The 15,520-nt window shown below is 42.8% G+C and overlaps 1 protein-coding gene across 2 annotated transcripts in view; it reads left to right on the top strand.

The window, feature by feature from the left end:
- Positions 1-15,520, top strand: part of CDH4 (cadherin 4) — a 410,612-nt gene that overhangs the window by 358,490 nt on the left and 36,602 nt on the right. The window lies entirely within an intron of this gene.

Here is a 15,520-nt window from a genome sequence, read left to right as displayed (position 1 = left end):
AAAAAGAAAGCCCACAACATAATTGCAACCATGTCTAATTAGGCAGAGCTATGTAAATGTAGCGTTTCTACATGATTATAAATGTCAGGAGAGCCTTAGATAAGACATGAGAGTTTTGAGTATCTCTTGTGTACCTAGTCTAAAATGTCCTTATTGCTAATCCTATTCATCTGGAGTTGCTTCCTAATTAGAATATTTATGTGCTAATAAGGAGGTGAACAAGACACTCCAGTTCTGTTCCAAAGGTGAGAGTAGGGATTCATTAGACTCAGCGTCTCTGTTTTGATTGCTGTACAATGTAATTAACATTGTGCTAGACAATCATTTTAGATTTATCTTAACAACAAATATTTAAGAAGATTCCTGTTGTTGTTCTCTGAGTCTGGGTCTGATGAAATGATGAGCAGTGATGTCATCAGCTTTGAGGAACTGAGTTTCCAGGATGTTTTTTTCCTATTTTGTATTGCAAGCTCTATTGGTCTCTGTTTCTCAGTTGCATCTGAGTCTTGCCCTAGCTAAAAGTGAATCTGTTCTGCATATTTTATGAATGCACATTATATAGCTGGGATGTGTTTTGCAGCAAATGCTTATTTCCTTTTTTTTTTTTTCTTCCCCTAGAATTTTCAGTTGCAGGTGTATATGCAGTGACTTGGTATTAAAATTTTAAAAAATAAAATAAAATAAAAAACTCCAAAGTCAGAGGTGGTTCAGCTTTTTGTAAGTTCCAGGGCCATGGGAGCACAGTTCCTGGCTGTGTGCAGTGTCTGAATGCATTTCTGTACATTCCCTTCTCCACGGGCTGTACCGTGAATTCTACCCCACTGGGTTTTAGGCTTTTGTGATCCACCACTGGAGAAGTATGAGGCTTTGAGTGCTTCTCCTCTTTTCCTCCTGAAGGGAAGATCCCAGGCATTCGTCACCATCCAACCCAAAGGCTGAGCTGCAGAAGACATCTTCCAGCTTTGTTCCTGCTTCACCCTTTCTTGCTTTTGCAAGAAGTTTCTTATTTCTTGCTGCCAAAGAAGAGTTATTCTGACAGACCTCTGATCACAGCCTGAGGGAAGATGCTGCTTTCCTGAAGTCCAGGAGAAGCCATGCATGCCACCAACCCCAAACCATGAGTGTGCACAGAGCTCTGCTTGAGTACTGTTGCTCAGACCAGGGAAGACATGTGCAGGGCTCCCAGGTTCTGAAGTATTTCCTGCTGGATGTTGGATGGGACCAAGAGGCAGTTCCAGCCCTCCTTCTCTCCATATCCTTTTCCTTTTAGCCCTACTTGTGTCTGCAGTCTATGTCTGTAATAAATACAGATGCTAAATGGTTCTCAAATAGATTTTTGCCAATGCTGTGGCATCTCAAAATCAGCTCCTTTTGAAGGGTAACCAGCTCAAAGCAAAACCTTGGGGTTTTGATCTCCTCTCTTTGCTTTCCATCACATAACAAGAAACAGACTCAGTTGTCTGAGGAAACAATGTTCTGTTACTTTAAAGGTGTTATCAGAGAAGTTGTTAAGATGGCAAGTCACGTTACTTCAAGTCTTCTCTGTATAAATTAGCTAGGTATGAGAATCTCAGAGATAATGATAAATATAGCATCATTCTACTGCTGATGGAAATCATTATCAGCCATTATCAACTTTAATTAATATATTCACATTATTCAAATCCAGGTAGAAAATGTTCTTTGGCATTGAGTCTAGAATGATATGGTACGTGGCTTTTTGTGCAGTGTGAAAAGCAGCTCGGTGCTGTGGAGGCAAGGAGAGAAGCAGGGCCCAGCTCATCGTACATCCTATAACCCTCACCCATCTTCCACACCTGTGTACAAGGGCAGGAAGATCTCATTTGCATGGGACGGTTCTCTCCTTTGTGCATTTCTTCCACACCTGAAGAGCTTTGCTGTTTGTGGCATCTCTGTTGTCTCCGTAGCAACCAGGGTAGTGCTGGGGAATATACAATCGAAGGTGCTAGGCATGAACACTGGTAGCAAATGTGTTTTGCTATGAAAAATTATTGAAAGCAAACAGAAAACGTGGGCTAAATAAACCTCTGCTAGTACTAAATGGAATGCTTCTTGAAAATTTGCGTTAGACCTCAGCAGCACTTTAAATAAATAACCAATATGTCCCTTTCTGGCTGAGGATTTCCATTTGTTGATTTTGTTTATTTTCTCCTTTCTCTTCTATAAAACTACCAAGCCCAGATCCTTCCCTGTGCTGTACACACAGCACTGAAAGCAGAAACCTGCCCCTGTGCAGCTGCACACAGCAGGCTTCACTGTACCCAGAAAAGCCAATGAGAAAACAACCCAAGTAGATGCTCCTGCATCCCTCCCCATGCCCACCCACAGCACTGACAGCCTGCCCTCAGCTTGGGCTCGCTCATCAGGCAGAATGGCATTACCTGGCTAATTGCCTTCCCTCAGGTGTACCCTCAGCACTGCCAGCAGTGTGCCCAGCCTGGGATGCTCTGCTCTGTTCAAAGCGGTGAGAATAGCATCCCTGTGATGGGTGTCGTGGCTCCACACCTGCCCCTTCCCAGCAATAGGACTGATTTCATTTAGGGCATGATCTATCATCTGAATCAATGACTCTGTGGGCTGATGGTTTAGTCAGAGACCCTGAGGACTCAAAGTAAGGACCTGTTGCAACTGGTTTGAGTTAGTGCTTTGTTTCTGCTGTCAGATAATAATGTTTCTAAACTTGGACTGTTCTGACATTTGCCACGAGAAGAAAGAAATAAAAAATCCATACAGCTTCCATTAACTGAGAGCAAGGTAAACACCACAATTGGTGGGATGAGATAAAACCTCTTCACCTCTGGGACACAAATGTGATAAAATTACATATATTTCACAGTCTCACCTTATTCCCCATGGGCAGTTAATCTGTCTCACAAAACTTTTGACACACACTTATAGCAATCTCTCCTTCTTAGGAGAGACCAGGGGCCGAGTCCTCCCTGCACATCCTGCATGGAGGGAATGGTCTCACCAGTTCCATGTGGAGCCCCAGTGGTGGACAGCATTGCAACTCTTAGTTCTGAGGAGTTATTCATACTGGATCATACCATTTCCTTTCTAATTTTCAGAAAGTATCAGCACTAGAATAGGGACTATCATTTGCAGCTAAGGTAGCCTGGACAGATAGCAACTAACATGTGATAGCCTGAGATGGGCTGTGAGTGGAGGTGGGAGTAGGCCCTGAGATGTGGCTAAAGCACCTTAGATCTGTACCACAGCTTGTCTCAGAATAGAATTTGTATATATTCTTAATCTGAACTTTCTTTTTGCTGGGCTAGTTCTAGTTAGGAATATAAAGGGATGCCAAACTTTGCAGTAGATCTAGTTAGAATGGCAAAAAATCTTTCTTTCATAAGTAATTCTGCTCAGGAAATCGGTGCATCTCAGCAAAAGGGCGTTTCTTGCACATAGAAGTCTTAGCTAAGGGCGAGGAGAGAGGAAGTAACATTGCCAGTGTGGGTTTGATCAATATAGCTCTACTTCTGTGTGTGAAGAAGGCTTAAAACTGTATTTAGCATCTCAGCCCGGGCTCCCCAAACTGATGAATGCCTCTACAAAGATAGCCTTAGTTCCTCAGTCTGTTCCTCATTTGAGAAGTGGGGATAATTCCCAGTTCACAGAAGTTTAATGAGGATGAATTTGTCAATATTTGTGCCTGCAAAGAAAATAAAATATGCCAGCATTATTTACAGCATAGCAGTAAGCTCGTCAGTGCAGCGTCATAGATGATCAGGTCATGGGTTAATTATCTTGGCAGAATTGTGCACTGCGATTTTTCATTTCAGTCTGTTATTTTTGAATATCTTATAATGTATGCTACTAAATTCAGGGTCATTTTGCTTCTTGCATGAAATTCAGCTCTTCCATACATTTTTTAAGAGGAAATGGAGCCAGAACTAGAGAGAACTGAAATGCTGAAATTCCCTCTTGCAGCAAATCGCCAAAAATCTGCTACATTTCTCCAATTATGTAACTGCAAAAATTACATTTTATCACATAAAGACAGTTGGCAAGTTCCTCTTTCATACCTTGTGGCAAGGTGAAGTTAATTCCACATTGCACAAATCTGGTTGGTTGGCAATGGGGTCTCTCTGGAGCTGACTCCATTTTAAGTTTTCCCCCGCTGAGATGGAACATGCTTCTGGTCACTTAAAAGCCTTTGACACTTGGAGAAATCCCATGCATCCCTTAGATGACAAAAAGCATAGAAATTAAATGCTGTTTGATTAAGGCTGTGATCTGAGAAAATTAAATTTTGCCTTCAGTTATGGAAATGGCTTGTGGCCACCTCACCATCCTTGTACGTTTGGTCACGGAAAGGGCCCACGTTACCCTGGAAAAGGTCTCTTTTACATCTGGGGCCTTCAAGGATTATAGAAAATCCTTCTTGGTCTGCTCCTTCCCATATCAAATTAGTAAATACAGGCTTTACCTTTCATACTTTGTGTACATCAAAACACTTCTGGAGTCATTTCTTAACAAAACGCCTTCTCCTCCCATGGCTGACATGGAGTGCTTGTTTCCATGATGATAACGATTGCTTTTTTTGTAGTTTCACCTGGACAGACAGTGATGCTGCTCTGGGAGATCCGATTAAGGCTGACAGCCCCAATACGGAAAGGAAAACTCCTGCACATCGCAGAGAACGCTCGCAGTGGCATTCTGCCAGCCCGGCTTTTCTGCCATTTCGCTTATCAGCAGTTTCTTAGTTCATCATGAAGCTGTTTGTTCCTCACTTCCCCAGTTTTTTTTCTTTTTATCTTGTCGGAAGCCTTCCAAGCAGGCAGTGCATTGAGTTGTACAGGTCGTTACTCCCCGAAGCAGCAAGCTCTGCATACAGTTGAACCAAACCACAGAAGTTGCAGACATTGTCATCAAAAGCTAAAATTCCCCGCAGCCACTTTCCATTGCAAACCTATGGCTGTCAATGTAGCCATCGATTTTTTTATGAGATCTATCTGCTTCTCATCCTCCAAGTGTTGCACCCCAGGGTGCTGCAAGGCTCCATAGTGAGCACTGTGCTGCTGACTGCTCTCTGCAAAAATTGCCTTTATTTGGAGGCCTTCCTTTTGTAAGTGTACACATGGCTTCACTCAGATCCATTAGTGCAGTGTTTAATTAAACAAAAATCTTTCTTTTGTATTTATCTAGTACATCTACAGATAAACATTAGGATCATTAGCTTCTAAAACACTGCCAAAGTGCCTTGCTTCCAAAGTATAACATTTTATCCTCCATTAATCCTAGATCTTGTTCAGTGAGTGATTTGTAACATTCAAGTGATTGTAGCTATGTTGCATTGTTAAGTTATCCCAGAATTTATTACTGTATTTTGCTCTGTTCTTGCATGATTTTGTCCATCAGGTTCAGTGTGGGTTGTATCCCTTTTTCTCCTCCAAGACGGAGTGCAACCACGAAGCATTGAATCGATGCAGATTTTCATTCCTCGTGCGTTATGTCTTTGATGTTATTAATGTATACATACAGAACAAGATCAAATCTTGTTCACGTTCAGACATCATTGTTTCATGTCATGGAGCATTCTCCCACTCACAGGATGAGCTTTGGTCTGTTTTTCCCACAGCACTGCAGGTCTCCTCCCTTGCACCTGCTTTCACACAAGAGCAGACATTTCCCTCCCCAGCAGAGCCTGTGGGTTGGCTCAGGGATCAGCCGTGCTACAGGGACTGCCGGATTGCTGCTGTACAAAGCAACCCTAGAACTGCTGCTTTAACAGAGTGGTTGCCGTATTTCTGTGGTTTTGGGGAGGAGAGGACTGGTGGGGGCAGATGGGACTCCTTGCTGTGTGTCCTGTGGCACTCCATCACCGGGGCCAATCTCATAGACAGAACATAGTGACCCACGTTACTCCTAGGTGTAGTTCTCATGATGGTCTTCCAGTTGTGCCCCCACTCACTCACCCAGCCCAGCTGATCGCATCTGGGTGTTTGTCACAGTACCTGGGAGAGCAGAGCCCTCTTGAAAGCCAGAGAAGCAAAGCCAGAGCTGTCTTTGACAGAACCCCCATTAGTATTTCCGGCTTCACAACCAAACCAAGTTTCTTTTCCAGTAATTCTGTCACATTCTCTCTCAGCATATCGACACAACGTGACCCCACCCATACTGTGTAAAACAGCTCTTAAGGGAAATACAATAGGGAATATCTCACATTAATCTCTTTGCAGTTATTTGACTGTTTTCCACTAACCTTTCATTCTGCCAAATTTAATTAAATCAGCTGCTTTTCCAACTATAACCTGTTCCTCCATTATTTGAATGTTCCTTTCAATTCATAGGGGTGAAGGCATATGTGATAGCAGCTAGCAAGAACTTAGCTGAGCTGTTTTCTTAAAAGTGATGGAATAATTCTCAGCAGTTAATAATGAATAGCACCAAATGTGTTTATATTATCCAGACCATACAGAGTCAACACCATACCGATTCTCAAAGTTTGACTCCTGACTGCCACCCTTCTGCCATGGCTAAACAGACAGGAGTAGAGTAAATGGTTTGAATGTATTACACTGAATATGTATCACATTGGTTTGTGTGGTGTTGGTTTTTTTTAATTGATGCATTGATAGGATTTGGAAAAACCTCAGAATTAAGAGGTTTGGCTATAGCAGCAGTGCCACGAGCGTGGAATTTTGAGCCTGTCTGCACAAAAAAAATGAGACCGAGTATAAATTATAAGCAATGTTATTAATATTTATTCACCTACACTGATCTTCTTGATGATCTTTTTCATGCTTCCAGCCCAAGAGAGCTTAAAGAAGGCAGTTTTACCTGGATTGTGAGAGGCTTTTCGTCCTGTTTTTAATCAAGTCAGATAGACCAGAAAACAAATCAGGCTGATAAAAACAGAAGTCAGGCTTACAAGGAAAGCAGCTGTAACAGCTAAATGGCTTAAAGCAGAGAAAGTAGGAAAACAGCATGTGGGGCTAATGATGGGTGGTTTTCAGGTTTCAGAATACATTAAGGCATTCTCCCTGTTTATTAAATTGCTCTGGCAGCGTTTGAGAGTAAAGGTTTTGTGGTATATAAAAGTGCAATGGACATAATGAGGATATTTTTTTTCCATAAGCCTGGCCTTTGGGTAACCACCAAGATGATACACACTATAGGAAGGATTTGGTTTTGTGCAAGTCCAAAGAATTTCCTCGGATTGTTGCTTGCTTTCCCATCCCTGTGGTCTGCCTGGGGTCTTTAGGTTTTTTTCCCCTCTCTCAACTCTCTCTCCTTTTGTCAAAAAGTGGCAGACACAAACCACAAGCAGCATCAATTTAATGCTGGCAGATTTTCCAAAGGGCACCTCTCAGCAGCGACAGTCACTCTGTGACCACCTAGACATTGAGCTATTGCTTGTCTCTTCCTGTCCAAGAGAAGCTGGACATAATTTCATGGTTTTACAAAAATTGCCTCAGCCAAAAGATGGAAGGTTTATTCCTCAGATCTCCTTTTAAGTGCTTTGCAAGATGACCTGACATCTGTGGGGCACAAAGCCTGCAAAACATTGACGTGAATTGAAAGCATTGTCTGAGTTGCTTCTTGTTGATGCTGAAGTCCAAAGGAACACTCCTGCAGTGCTGTATGGATGCAGAAGGGCTCTGAGATGGGTCCTTCTGCATCTCTCCTCCTCACAGAGCCCAACTGCTTCTGCAAACGGAAGGATTTTATTCTCACGATATCACTATGAGATAAGAAAGTGTTTTCATTTCATTTTGAAGTGTTATTTTCAATTTCTTGGAGGCACAGAAAAATTAAATGACCCACTAAAGGTCACTGGGGGAGTGTTTGGGAAAATGCAAAAGGAACCCATGCTGCAGCCTGCAGCCTTAATCACAGCCCACCTCTTTTTTGGCACCAACTCAGTGGTGGTAGTCATAATCAAAATGCATTATCCAAGATATTTTTCATCTCTCCTTTTCTTAATGAAATTTATTTGTAGCTCGTACCAGCTCACTGTCACCCCCTCGCATGTCTATCAGTGCCGACAATCAGCAGCATGTAATTTATTTTCCTTATTCTTCTTCCTTGTGGTCTTGTGTCTGATCTGTAGTTTTGATCACTGAAAAGTGAGATATAACCCATTTCTAATGATTGTGTGATTCTAATTTACGCATTAAATAAGAACCATATGAGAAGCTCATTTACTCACAGTCTTCCTATTCAAAAAAATTCAATACTGTCCAAGGACTACAGATATTTTTACAGTGGGTTTTCTGATAACAATTTTGGTAATAATTCTGATAATAATTTTCAGGTAAGTCTGTAGTGCCTGAATAGCTTCAATAGACTCTGCCCAGGTGCCTTTATGGAATTGCTTGCGGCATGGAAACAGATTAGGTCCATCAGTGGCAACATCAGTAAATAAAACATTTCAAGACAGAACGGTGGGTACTTCTTCTGCCGTTATTGTTGTTTTCATACTTATCTTCTGAAAACAGCCCAGTCTCTATTTTCTATTTGCTCCAGGCTTGGTGTCTAATTTTCCAAGGCTGAGTGAAAAAAAATAAAATAATCCCAACAAATGTTATGTCCATATTATAAAACCTTCCAAAACTGGAAAATAATGTCACAGTCTTCAGAATTGTGGTACAGTTTAGATTTTGAGTGAACTCCAAAGAATTAGATTGATTTTAAAGTGATATTTCAGATAGGATAAAAGAATTGGGTGGGTTGTGGTTTTCCTGGTTAAGGTTCTGACATTCTTTTGTTGTGAAATATAAGATAAAAAGCTTGTGACCTCTTGTCATCCTCACCTTTTGCAACTCCAAACCTAGAATTAGTGTGGGTTAAACAGAGCCTGCATTGGTACTAACCTGGGATGCAGCGCAGCTGAGAATGCGCCATTGCTTTATGGGTGGACCAGTTTGGGTCAGAGCATAGCAAACCCTGTGCACAGAGCATCTGGGTCTGTTGACATTTTGGTGGATGCAGTTTCCAGTAGGTCCCTCTCTTTGGCCAGGAGCGGCTGTGTTGCTGTTCTTAATGTGTTCCACATCTGTGAGGTTTCAGCCTGGGTGTTTGCAAAGCCTTGAGATCCCAGGCTCAGTGTCCAGTCCACCAGGAAGAAACATCACTCAAATACAAAAATTAAAAAAAGGATAGCTCAGATGAATCACACTCAAAGCTATCTCCGTTCTTGCTTAGTAGAGTATTTCCCATGCACAGTATTGCTAGCACAAAACAAGAAAATAAGGAAAATGGTCCACCAGGACCACCACTCTGTGTTACCATTTTCAGTTACGTGGATGTCCCCCGCTGCAGTTCCTTGTTGTTTTGGTGCTTTTTTGTGTTTGGAGTTGATATTTCCAAGCTTTTCTTGGTATCCCTGACAACTAGCAGGACGCTTTTGGAGATGAGATTCTCACTCGATAACAGCACTCCTGGAGCTGACTCTTCAGCAGGATGCTGCTCCCACAGTAACACAGGGGAGGTGAGCAATTCAATCCACCTCACATCTCTCCTGGCCCAGGGCTGTGGATGCAGGAGGCAGGCGGCAACCATCAGTGCAGTGCTGTACCTGAGGTATGCTTAGGGAGCGGTTTTGCTCTCACTTGCCACTGCCTGAGGAGCACAAAAAGAGCAGCCAGGGGCAGCAGGAGCTGCACTGCTTGGTCTGAAGCTGCTGGGAGGCCAAGCAGAGCAAACTCCTGGAGGGTCTTCCAGCTCTCTGTGATTTTATAAAGTCACTGCAATAGTACTTTTTTCAGGTAACCTAACTCTCCCTTCTGCTTTTGTATGAAAGTGAAGGGGTAGCTATTGCTGGCTGCTGTACGCACTGCCAGGTGTTATTTTGCTTTCTGAAGCAGCCACATGGAAAAGAAAATAGCTACTGAGCTGTAACAGGGCATATTTGCACTTAAAATTCAACACTCACCCTGGGCCAAGCTGAAGGGATTGGTTTTGTGACTGCTGGATTTGAGTGAGTTAAACAAACCTGCAAACAGCATATTTCTTCTCAGAAAGAGCAGTGATGCAGTGGCACAGCTGCCCAGGATGTGGTGGGGTCACCATCTCTGGGGGTGTTCCAGAGCTGTGGAGATGTGGCACTGAGAGATGTGGACACAGCAGGATTGGTTGGGGTTGGACTTGGGGATCTTTGTGGTCTTTTCCAACCGTAATGTGTCCATGATTCTGTGATATTAAAATACTGTCTTAAAGTGCAGTGGAGAAGAGAGGAAGCAAGGAGTAGTGAAGGTATGAGATACCACAGGTTATGAGGCCCAGGTGCTGAGAGGAAAGAAAACTTACTCTCAGATGCTAATCACACTGCTGGCTGAAAGCTGCTTGTTAATGGTCGCTTGTCACTATATGTGCCATGCCAAGTGAAAATCCAGAGGTGAGCTTCTGGCCTCAAGACCTTTGTCCTTTGTCTTGACCTGCATGTCAGAAGGCGGGGTGTTTCTCATTGATACCTTTTTTAGGGAGGAAACAGCTGAATTAGCACACCACCGTTTCCAGGAGAGAAGCTTTGGCATCAGTAGAGTTAGACCAAGGACCATCCTAGCTTGCTGACAGCTCATAGAACCCAAAGTGCCCAGATGCTTATGGCAGGAGAGTGCTGTGCCATGCTGGGAAGAAAAGCAAACACAGCTTCAGCCAAACGAAGATAAACCTATCTATTTGTGGTTGTGCAACATCAAGTGGCCCATTTTTGAAGTGGGATCCTCTGTCCCTGTCCTGGTAGCATGGAACACTTCTGAGGGTGGCTGTACTTGTATAGAGATGTTGGGATGAAGCAAAGTGCATCCTTTTAGCTCAGATTGTGTATTAAGACTTGCGGGTTCTGAAGTCTGCTGAGGGTGCTGCATACCTGCTACAGTGCTATGCTGTATGTGGGAAAAGTAAAGGTCAAGCTCCATCAAAGGCTTGGCTCGAGCTGGACGCCAAGACGGAGCTGCAGACATTGTCAGCAGAGCTGCCTCCTCTGAGCCTCCAGCACAGGGGCTACTTCTGGAAATCTGCCTTTATATTTAACCATAGGGAGCACTGCAGATACTTTCAAGATTCTGCCTGTGGGCTTTGTTTAAATGATGGCTCATTCAATCTTTTTGGATAAAGCACTTCTGCTGAAGTCATGTGACTGTCTGGGGTATTTCTTTTCAAATCGACTTTCCCAGCTGTGGTGCAGTATTTATTACTGTGTTCATGAGCTACTGTCGTATACCAAAGAAGTGAACATCAAAATTTCACCAGCACATGAAGAAATGATTTAGAAAGGAAGCCAGAGGAATATGGCATGTTCCTCTCATTGGCAAAAGGCAGGGGAGATGGAAAAGTGTATAAAGAACAGGTGAGGATAGCCACGAGAGGAAATAGGACTTTTTTTTCCAACTTCAGATTTTCTGTTTCTTTCACTAATAGATTCCTTCTCAATAAATCCCACTGTAACATCCTGGTAACCTTATTTGCTTTAGACAGGATGCTAAATTTAGTGAGTCATACATTTCCCAGGAAGTGGTAATTAATTGGACAATATTTGTACAGAGCTTTGAAAATGCAGGTCCTAATTTTGCAAACCCTTTGTCCGTAATGAAGATTAATTTAATCACATAATTACCACATCTCTGGACTTTGGCATCTACAGTTACCCAGCACGTGTATGATTTATATTAATTGCATGAGTAATCCAGGAGCAGCCATATTCCTAAAATTATTGGGCACGCATATGTGAAAGTTGGGTTCACAGATAGCACTTCATTGCTGCAATTTCATTTAAAAACTATTTTGCTCTTTAGACGTTTTTCTTTGAATATGATTTGTTCAAAGCCTGTCTCAGTAGTGCTGTGTGTGCGCCCAGGGTGCGAGGCAGCATCCGTGGGGCTGTCTGGCACCCCAATGGGCAGAGCCAGAGCAAAGCTGCGCTTGGAGGGGGCATCTCTTCCTTTCTCCATGCCTGTGTAAGTGCTGGTCTGGTGATACAGATCACTGTGAAGTGATCATACAAAAACCTTGTGAAAGGGGTGGAGTTTGATGGGCTTTTTTATCTTCAAAAATTGTTTGAACATAAAGAATACAGAAAGAACCGGTTTCTGCTTTGTTCAATTTGTCGTAATTTCCACTCAGACCCAAAAGGCTCTACTCCTGATTTAATATACTTTTTGAACATTTTTTCTCCCCAGACCTTGTGTTAGACAGTTGCTCCAGCATCCCACAGCTTTAGAGGTGAAGGACCTACTAATTTCCAGCCTAAATTTATTCATGGCCAGCTTATACCCATTTGTTCTTGTGTCAACATTGTCCTTTAGTTTAAATTGCTCTTTAGCCTTCCCAGTGTTTATCCTCCTGAGATATTTATAGACAGCAATCATATCTACTAGCAGCCTTCATTTGCTAGACCAAACAAGCCAGGCTCTTCTGGGCTCTTCTCTGGTGATGGGCTCTTCACTCCCGGCCACCTGGTCGAGTCTGGGCTGCTCATACAAGTGACCTGGATTATGCACAGCATCCAGATGAGCCCTCAGAGTTTGGCCCAAGGAGTGAATATCACTGTATCTGCAAGGTCTACACTGCATGCAATGCATGTGCCGATGGCATTTGTCCCTGCTGCACAGTGAGGGTCAGGACATGGGCCCATCCTCTGTGCTCATGTCCTGCTCATGCCCCCTCAACCAACTGTCTACAGAGTTTTGGTCCCTTGCTGCGTTCTGTTCTGTTTTGTACTGTTAAATCTCTTCTCGTTTCTGTTATTTGATTCTCTGTTCCCTCTCTGTGTACAAGGCATTCCTAGCTTTTTAACCAAGCCCTTTAACAACCTTAACCACTTGACCAACTGATTCCCAACCTCTGAAATTTAGCTGATGTATTTCTTTGTAGCACTGTATCAGATGATTGACAGGAGAGCAGACAGATTAGATCTGCTGCAATTGCTTAAATTATTCTTTCCTTCATAATTTTTTCCTTCAAAAGCTCTTCTTAGTTTTTAGGTCAGACTAAAAGCTCTGCACTTATCAAGATCAGCTATTTTTTTTCCCTTGATTTATGTAGAAGTAGCACATTTACTTTCCTCTAGCATGAAGATTTGCTAGATTTATTAAAAATACCAGCCACTGGGCCTTCCAGTGACTTCAGTGGGCTGGGTTTTTAGCCTACCCCTTGAGGGCAGATGCTCATATCTTTGGTTCCACAGCATCACCATCAGAGCAAGGATACAGAAACTATTTCATTTCTCTGGGTTAAGGCCATCTGATGAAACCCCCATGCTGTATTTTTTATCCCGTTCTATTTAAAATGTCACTTCTGCAAAGGAATAGAAGATCAGAATTATTCTGTGTGATCAAAACCCCATCAAGAAAATGTCTCATATGCTAGGGGGCATGAGACTGCCTATTTTTTTAATAGTCGCAGCAATAATACTAACAGTAGGACAACAAACTGAAATGCCCCTGGAGATGTGGTGACAAATTGGAAAGACATGTTGAAATTGAAATTGATTGAATAGTTCAATAAAATCAGCTTAATGCACAAAAGCAGAAAGGTTAGCTACAGAAAAACAAAAAAAAACCCAGTAATTTCTTATCTGCTGGGACCAATCTCACTGAAGATTGAATTAGTTATAAATTTAAACTAGGTGTTTGAGTGTGCCACCCTTATCTGCCCACACCAGAGGCGTTCGGATGAAGATGGGAATGGATGGCAACTGAGTGCCTAAAGGGCTGACAAATCTCAGCCTACTTTCAGTTACAAGTTTTCATGTTTGACACAACTTCACATGCCAGCCAACATCTTTCTCCAGGTCAGATCACTCTTCTGCTCCTAACACAACAGTCGTGTCTTCATCTGATGGAAACGAGCACAGCTTTGGCGAAGCTTGCAGCAGTTGTCCTCTTGCTGAGTCCCCACCGCTGCAGCTGCCACCAACCCTGAGACAGAGTGCCCATCCAGTGCTTTCTTTCCCTCTTCCCATCCATATGAGCCAGCTCTTGGGGCTGCTGCATATGTACCTTACTCAGTTCTGGGTGTTTTCATTTTTGGCTTTGTATTCTCTTGGTCAATGCAATCTCTCATGTAGATTTCTTTAATGTGGCATTCTGAATTTGTTCTGGATATTTTATTAACACTGTGCTGCAATGCTAGTGAGAAGCAGTTAGTTAAATAAAAAAGCTTGATTGTAAATCTGAGATTAATAAGACAGATTCATTCGTAGAGCATTTCAGCCTTACAGTTAGCAGTGCTTTACAAGTGGAGTAATGAATGGCAATGTTTGCACGAGAAAAAAACAAGGGCTAGAGTTTCTCCTTCATGTTTTATTATGGGTAGCACGAAATAATGGAAGTCCATTTCCATAAAATATTCCAGTTGTAAGGTGCTGATGAATTCTTATGTGTGATGTCTTGTCAATTTAGCAGATTAATATCTGTCATTTAAAAGTGCTGGAATCAAGATAAAGCTAGAATTCAGATTTCTGTTTTTTAGCAGCTCAGAAGAATTACAGAATTAAAGCAGTTTTGGCAGCTGAAGAACACTGTTATGGGAGTAAGCAGACCTAACAGACCTAATTTTCACCATGTGAAACTTCGAAGAGCATGTGACATTTTGCACAAGATGTAACGTCAGCAAAGGAAAAGGGCGGCCCTGGAGTAGCAGAGCCAGACTGCAGCAGCCAGCAACCATTCAGCACACAGCCACTCTGGGCAGCTCTTTCCTCCCATTAGAGACCCTCCACTTGGCTTTGCACAAAGCTTTTCCAGTGTAACACTGTGATTCCATATCCACACCCTTTGGGCTCTCCATTGCTCTGCCAGAACCACTTGGTCCCCGAGTCCCAGCTCACATGGGTACAGGAGGTGTATTCCCCATCTCTGGAGGTATTTAAGAGATGTGACATTGAGGGTCATGGTTAGTGGTGGGACTCAGTTAGTGTAGTGGGAATGCTAAGTCACAGCCTGAAACAGTGATGGAGCACCTGGTGGGAAGGCAGGGCCAAACCACAGAAACTCAGCTGCACCTGAGTGACCAGAAGGGCTGGAGCCAGGATCCACCTCTTCCAGACCTCATTTAAAGGCTGGCAGTGGAGGCAAGGGCTTCTGTTGCTGGAGATCTCTGCCTACCTGAGGCCTTCCTAAAGGTTAGCAGCTATTTTCCTTTATTTCTGTGCCTGTGGCTGCTGCATTTGGTCTGGTTCTCATTTGCTGTAGCTAAAGACCTTGCTAGCCTGCTATCATCATTCCATTGTATTATTACAGTTGGTCAGGCTAATGGTTGGACTGGGTGCTCTTGACAGTCTGTTCCAACCCTGATGATTCTATGATTAAGTGTTCTATATGCCCTGAGTGTGATGTGGGTAGCTTGGCAAGATGGTTTGCTCTGCAAGATTTTTTCATTCTTCAAAGTAAATGAGAATTTTTAATGAAGATTTTGTTATGGATTGAAACAGGGAAGATATTTTAAGTGTCAAAAGGCATTGAACTGTGTGAGCAGAGCCAGTTGGAGTGACATGAGGCAATGCTGCTGTCAGTTGGGGATTATTAATGTGTTTGGTGACTTTTTTGAT

This window comes from Tympanuchus pallidicinctus, unplaced genomic scaffold (genome assembly GCF_026119805.1).
Source record: "Tympanuchus pallidicinctus isolate F22 unplaced genomic scaffold, pur_lepc_1.0 scaffold20, whole genome shotgun sequence".
NCBI lineage: Eukaryota > Metazoa > Chordata > Aves > Galliformes > Phasianidae > Tympanuchus > Tympanuchus pallidicinctus.
The sequence above is the reverse complement of the archived record's forward strand: the minus strand, read 5'-3'. Positions and strand labels throughout refer to the sequence as shown.